Source organism: Trichomycterus rosablanca, chromosome 2 (genome assembly GCF_030014385.1).
Source record: "Trichomycterus rosablanca isolate fTriRos1 chromosome 2, fTriRos1.hap1, whole genome shotgun sequence".
NCBI lineage: Eukaryota > Metazoa > Chordata > Actinopteri > Siluriformes > Trichomycteridae > Trichomycterus > Trichomycterus rosablanca.
This window is the reverse complement of record NC_085989.1, coordinates 46,466,866-46,474,129: the sequence shown is the minus strand read 5'-3', so window position 1 is coordinate 46,474,129 and position 7,264 is coordinate 46,466,866. Positions and strand designations below refer to the sequence as shown.

Genomic DNA, 7,264 nt, shown 5'->3' with positions numbered 1-7,264 from the left:
CAGCTCCCTTGAGATCATTGACAAGCTCCTCCCGTGTAATTCTGGACTGACCTCACCTTTCTCAGAATCATTCTTACCCCACCAGGTGAGATCTTGCATGGAGCTCCAGAGCGAGGGCGATTGACTGTGATCTTGTATTTCTTCCATTTTCGAATGATCGCACCAACAGTGGTCTCTTTCTCACCAAGCTTCTTGCTGATGGTCTTGTAGCCCATTCCAGCCTTGTGCAGGTCTACAATCTTGTCCCTGACGTCCTTTGATAGCTCTTTGGTCTTGCCCATGGGGGTCGAGAGATTTGAACAGAAGAAACTGATTCTGTGACAGGAGTCTTTTATATAGGGACAGGACTAATTTGTGCGCCTCATGGGCACATAACCGGTCTGTGGGGGTCAGAATTCTTGCTGGTTGGTAGGGGATCAAATACTTATTTCCCTTAATTAAATACAAATTAATTTATAACTTTTATTTAATGTTTTTTTTTTTTTTTTTTTGATATTCTGTCTCTCTCTGTTAAAATAAACCTTCCATAAAAATTATAGACTGTTCAAGTCTTTGTAAGGGGGTAAACTTACAAAATCAGCAGGGGATCAAATACTTATTTCCCCCACTGTATATGGTAAGTTTTTCAGGATGAACTCAAGTTCATATGCGTGTGAAGGCAGGCGAGCGAATACTTTTGGCAATATAGTGTATTATTGACAGTTCAAAGAAAATCAATATATTGCAAAATGTTCAAATGCTTTTTAAAAAATAGCAAATAATTCTATTTCTGTTCAGTAGACCTTTATGACGTATGCATGTGTGTGTCTTGCTGAGACATGTGAATGCAAACAAAAACTGCAATATCAGAACATGTGAATGTAAACAAAAACTGCCATACCAGAGACTCAATGATCTTTAAACTATCTGTATTGCAATTTTCTTTTGTAGGCCGTAATACGATTATAAACATAGAATTTCAGATTTTGCCAGTCACGGTTCTTAGGAGCTTCTGGTTCAGCCCTTAAACACTTCTCACAGTCTCGCTGTGCTGGTACGATACAAGATGTGATGAAGCGATTCGTGTGCCATTCCACCGCCTGCACCTCTGTCTGCAGCCAAGGTGTTTTCTTCTTATGGGCAGTTTTACCTTTGCACTGTTTGTCCATTCTGCCATAGACAAAGATTATTAGGATCAAATTCTCATAATAGCTATAAATACACAGATCAGCCATAAAATTAAAACCCGCCTAATATTATGTAAGTCCCACTAGTGACACCTGTATAGCTCTGACCCATCGAAACATAAACTACACAAGACCAATGAGCCTTGGATGCACATGACCCTGACACCAAGCCTACTGTGGACCATTTTTGGTAGGTACTAACCACTGTTTACTGGGAACAACCCACAAGACCTGCTGTTTTGGAGATGCATCACAGACATCACAATTTGGTCCTTGTCAAAGTCACACAGTTCCTTACTGTTGCCCATTTTTCCTGCTGCCAAAACATCACCTTCGAGAACTGACTTTGACTGCGGCTTAATACATCCCACCACCTTTTTACAAGAGTACAGTAAGAAAGTAAACCCTCGAAATTACTTGATTCTACCATGAACACTCCATGGTCTACCATGGACCAGACTCAAGTACTAACCACTGCATACTGTTACACCCCAAACCTGCTGTTTTGGAGATGCTCTGACCCTGACCATTTTTCCTGCTTTAATTTGTCTGCAATTGTCCTACCTGAGCAGGCTACTGGCTTTAGTGTTTAATGTTTCAAAGTGGGTCTGTTTCTTGTAAGTAAGACTGACACTGTGTTACACTGTTTGATTAGGTTACACCATGAGTTATATTTTTAACAACACTGTGGCTTCCCACACAGAAGTCCCAGTCCCAAGCCCATATGCCCCCTAATAATATTTACATTCTATAAAAACACACTATAATGACGACAATTTATCCCCCTCACTTACAGTCTGTAGAATACACACAGGCATTAGTTAGCTAAGTAATCAAACAGTACTTAAACCCTTTATTCACTGGGACTTCAACAAAAGCAAGAAAGCAAAAACCAAATACAAAAAGTAAAATAAAATAATATACCATCAGGATCTAGCCCAATTTTATCCAAGTTCTTGCCATGAAACTCAGCTAATCTTCCTTGCTCAAGAGCCATTAGAACTTTGCTGATCTTTTGATATACACTGGATGTCTCTGGCTCAGTGAGTTCCACTGTCTGTGACTCGACATCATCAGACAAAATGACCTCTGACAGGCACAGCTTTCCAAAGGGTTTCAGGGAGAGGAAGAAACAGCTAGATTATATTCTCAACAGAGGAAACTACACTCACAATGCTGCAGTTATGGAGTCAGGACAGGGGAAACGTGTGCCCTTTACACAACCATGTAAAGAAACATTGGGAAATGACTTCACATACTTTTAACAGTATGTGTGAGAGCAGATGCGAGAAATGGGAAGGCTGGTTCACAATGCCAGAAAAGTCACCACCTTAAAAAAAATGGAAGACCTTATGAATCCAAAAAATTACATGGAGAGAGTCAAAGCTGTCAAGTTGACATGTGGGTATGACAGTGAAACAAACAAGTTTTTGACCCCATCATTAGCAAACAAACTTGGAAATATCCTGGTTAAAGTAAGCAAACTTTTAAAAGCTCAAGGTTTCATCTCAAACAACCAACATCTTGTGAAGAATGCCAGTGAGTTTCAAGACATCCATCGGGAAAAGTAGAATGAGCTGATATCAGCCACGGCATTGAAAAACTTTGCTGATCTTGGCGAGCTGTAGGGTCTTCTCAGGCAGTCGATAGAACTCACGATGGATTCTTATGTCATGTCCAAGAAAATTGGCAAGCTGGTCCATTTCTGTGTCTATCATGTTTAGCACAGTTGAAAGGGTTGCAGCATGCTTTCTCAGTTTGGTAGATGTCAGTGGGACTCTTTGCACCACACACCTTTGCAAAGCCACAGAGACGGTCTGATCCTCTGAAATGTGTCATAGCTTCTGGTCTTGCAAACATATAACCATTGTCTATTAACAAGGATCTCTAATGCACAAAACATTTTTGGAGTCAGAAGAATTGGAACTGGGCGACCACGTTTCCCCCCGACGACAATCCTTGAGAAGTGTCTGCAGAGCTTTTTTTCCTCTTCAGACAGTGCCCAGTCCACATCCTCATGGTGATCAGAAGTGTCTCTTGATAAAAATGCAGATAAGAGCATGCTGGCAACTTCTCCTTCCCTGAGAAGAGAATAACCTGAGCCAGGCACACCTTATTCAGCTCCATCCAGGCTTTTGCAGAGGGACTTTCCGAGAGTGAAATGTACCACTCATCTTGTACTTGACTGAGATATGCATGCATTTTTTGGATGTCTTCAGTAAAAGGCATGAGAGTCGGTACGTTCCACTTTGCTTACCTTATGTTCCTCAATGCCGTGGCTGATATTAGCTCATTCTACTTTTCCCGATGGATGTCTTACAACTCACTGGCATTCTTCACAAGATGTTGGTTGTTTGAGATGAAACCTTGAGCTTTTAAAAGTTTGCTTACTTTAATCAGGATATTTCCAAGTTTGTTTGCTAATGATGGGGTCAAAAACTTGTTTGTTTCACTGTCATACCCACATGTCAACTTGACAGTTTTGACTGTCTCCATGTAATTTTTTGGATTCATAAGATCTTCCATTTTCTTTAAGGTGGTGACTTTTCTGGCATTGTGAACCAGCCTTCCCATTTCTCGCATCTGCTCTCTCACATACTGTTGATTCTTGTCTAATTTCCCCTTTTGTTTAACAAGTGCTGCCCAACATCAAGTTTCCCCTGTCCTGACTCCATAACTGCAGCATTGTGAGCGTAGTGTCCTCTGTTGTGAATATAATCTAGCTGTTTCTTCCTCTCCCTGAAACCCTTTGGAAAGCTTAAGAGCTTTGGCCACATCGGGTTCATTTTCATGCACATGTTCGAGGTGCCTTGCCATCTTGGCATACGGCTTAGAGCAATACAAGCAGTAATGTTTTTTGTTGTACACTCTTCGTCCACCTCTTTTTTGACTTGCGCTAACAACTATTAGATCATTTATGTTCTTACTTGAACCAAGTTCTTCTTCTGCTCCAGTGGCTTCAGGTGTAAAGCTGTGCCCGTCAAAGGTCATTTTGTCTGATGTTGTGGAGTCACAGACAGTGGAACTGTCTGAGCCAGAGACATCCAGTGTATTGTGCTTTGTTTTTTGGTTTGGTTTAAGGCTAGTGTCAATGTCACTATCACAAGTCGTATCAGGTATGTAATCATCTGCACTTTCTGATGAAGAATCAAATAGCTCACTGGAATTGTCAAGATTTGTGTCTTTCATTTACAAAACAAGAAATCATAATAAGAAAAACTTTAATACTTAATCCTAAATTTAAAACTTAATTTATCAGTAAATTTACATATACAGTGGGGCCAAAAGTATTTAGTCAGCCACTGATTGCGCAGGTTCTCCTACTTAGACAAATGAGAGAGGTCTGTAATTTTCATCATAGCTACACTTCAACTATGAGAGACAAAATGAAAAAAAAAATCCAGGAAATCACATTGTAGGATTTTTAAAGAATTTAATTGTAAATTATGGTGGAAAATAAGTATTTGGTCAATAACAAAAGTTCAACTCAATACTTTGTAACATAACCTTTGTTGGCAATGACAGAGGTCAAACGTTTCCTGTAAGTCTTCACCAGGTTTGCACACACTGTAGCTGGTATTTTGGCCCATTCCTCCATGCAGATCTCCTCTAGAGCAGTGATGTTTTGGGGCTGTCGCTGGGCAACACGGACTCCACACATTTTCTATGGGGTTGAGGTCTGGAGACTGGCTAGGCCACTCCAGGACCTTGAAATGCTTTTTACGGAGCCACTCCTTCGTTGCCCGAGCGGTGTGTTTGGGATCATTGTCATGCTGGAAGACCCAGCCACGTTCCATCTTCAATGCTCTCACTGATGGAAGGAGGTTTTGGCTTAAAATCTCACGATACATGGCCCCGTTCATTCTTCCCTTAACACGGATCAGTCGTCCTGTCCCCTTTGCAGAAAAACAGCCCCAAAGCACGATGTTTCCACCCCCATGCTTCACAGTAGGTATGGTGTTCTTGGGATGCAACTCAGCATTCTTCTTCCTCCAAACACGACGAGTTGAGTTTTTACCAAAAAGTTCCATTTTGGTTTCATCTGACCACATGATATTCTCCCAATCCTCTTCTGGATCATCCATATGCTCTCTGGCAAACTTCAGACGGGCCTGGACATGTACTGGCTTAAGCAGGGGGGCACGCCTGGCACTGCAGGATTTGAGTCCCTCTCGGCGTAGTGTGTTACTGATGGTAGCCTTTGTTACTTTGGTCCCAGCTCTCTGCAGGTCATTCATCAGGTCCCTCCGTGTAGTTCTGGGATTTTTGCTCACCGTTCTCATGATCATTTTGACCGCACGGGATCGAGGGAGATTATCAATGGTCTTGTATGTCTTCCATTTTCTTACAATTGCTCCCACAGTTGATTTATTCACACCAACCTGCTTGCCTATTGTAGATTCACTCTTCCCAGCCTGGTGCAGGTCTACAATTTTCTTCCTGGTGTCCTTCGACAGCTCTTTGGTCTTGGCCATGGTTGAGTTTGGAGTCTGACTGTTTGAGGCTGTGGACAGGTGTCTTTTATACAGATAACGAGGTCAAAGCGGTAATACAGGTAACGAGTGGAGGACAGAAGAGCTTCTTAAAGAAGAAGTTACAGGTCTGTGAGAGCCAGAAATCTTGCTTGTTTGTTATTGACCAAATACTTATTTTCCACCATAATTTACGAATAAATTCTTTAAAAATCCTACAATGTGATTTCCTGGATTTTTTTTTCTAATTTTGTCTCTCATAGTTGAAGTGTACCTATGATGAAAAGTACAAACCTCTCTCATCTTTCTAAGTAGGAGAACCTGCACAATCAGTGGCTGACTAAATACTTTTTGGCCCCACTGTATGTTTGATGATCTCAAATACACAAGTACTTTTTTGTCATGTTTTTGTATTTTGGGTTTTTAGTTAATTAAAAGAATGTAATAAGTTAATTGTGATGATAATCTAGCAAGAATAATTGTTTATTGTGATGTATCTACAAGGTAAGTTCAAGGGGAACATATAGGGCAGATTTTAACTTTCACAGTGATTTTTTTCTTGGATAATTATCATTTTATTCTGAACACTTACGGCGTCCCCACAACACACCTTCAGTTAGTGTATGAGTAGAAACTGTGTGTAGAAACTGAACTAAACTGGTCCCCACAATGACTATAACATTGTGTGTGTGAAAGGTCCCCACAAGTGACTATTACATTGTGTGTGTGAAAGGTCCCCACAAGTAACTATAACATTGTGCGTGTATGTAACAGGTCCCCACAATGACTGTAACATTGTGTGTGTGTGTGTGAAAGGACCTTTCACACACACAATGTTACCATTCCTTGTGGGGACCTTTCACACACACAATGTTACAGTCATTGTGGGGACCAGTTTAGTTCAGTTTCTACACACAGTTTCTACTCATACACTAACTGAAGGTGTGTTGTGGGGACGTCGTAAGTGTTCAGAATAAAGTGATAATTATACAAGACAAAAATCCCTGTGAAAGTTAAAATCTGCCCTAAATGTTCCACTAGAACTTACCTTGTAGATACATCAAAATAAACAATTATTCTTGCTAGATTTACATCACAATTAACTTATTACATTCTTTTTACTGACTAAAAACCCAAAATACTAAAATATATGACAAAAGAGAGGCTGTAAAACTAAAAGTCAAGTAGTGGACATGCATGTACCTGTTGAGGAGTGCTGTTTGAAACAGAAGCATCATCCATCTGAGTCTTGGACAGGATAGAGGATTGGGAGTCGTCCTCCACCACGGCTCTAGCTGCAATGCTGGGTGTCTGTAAACACAATTTAAAATAACTATATCAAAAAACATGCACCAGACTTTAGAAAATAATTTTATAATAATAAAAAAATTATCTTTTGCCCAGTCAAGCAGTCTGTGTTCACACATATTAAATAAAACAGGCTTTGCGGGGACCTTTCACACACACAATGTTACAGTCATTGTGGGGACCAAGTCAGTTTCTACACACAGTTTGTACTCAGAAACTAACTGAAGGTGTGTTGTGGGGACGCCGTAAGTGTTCAGAATAAAGTGATAATTATACAAGACAAAAATCCCTGTGAAAGTTAAAATCTGCCCTATATGT

The 7,264-nt window shown here is 40.4% G+C and overlaps 1 long non-coding RNA gene across 1 annotated transcript; it reads right to left on the bottom strand.

Moving 5' to 3' along the window:
* Positions 1 to 891: 891 nt before the first annotated feature.
* On the bottom strand, positions 892 to 6,951 carry LOC134334382 (uncharacterized). Its single transcript, XR_010015479.1, has 2 exons — positions 6,842 to 6,951; positions 892 to 1,149 (listed from the first exon to the last, which is right to left on the bottom strand). It is a non-coding gene; the product is annotated as an uncharacterized LOC134334382 (long non-coding RNA).
* Between the last annotated feature and the right edge of the window lie 313 nt (positions 6,952 to 7,264).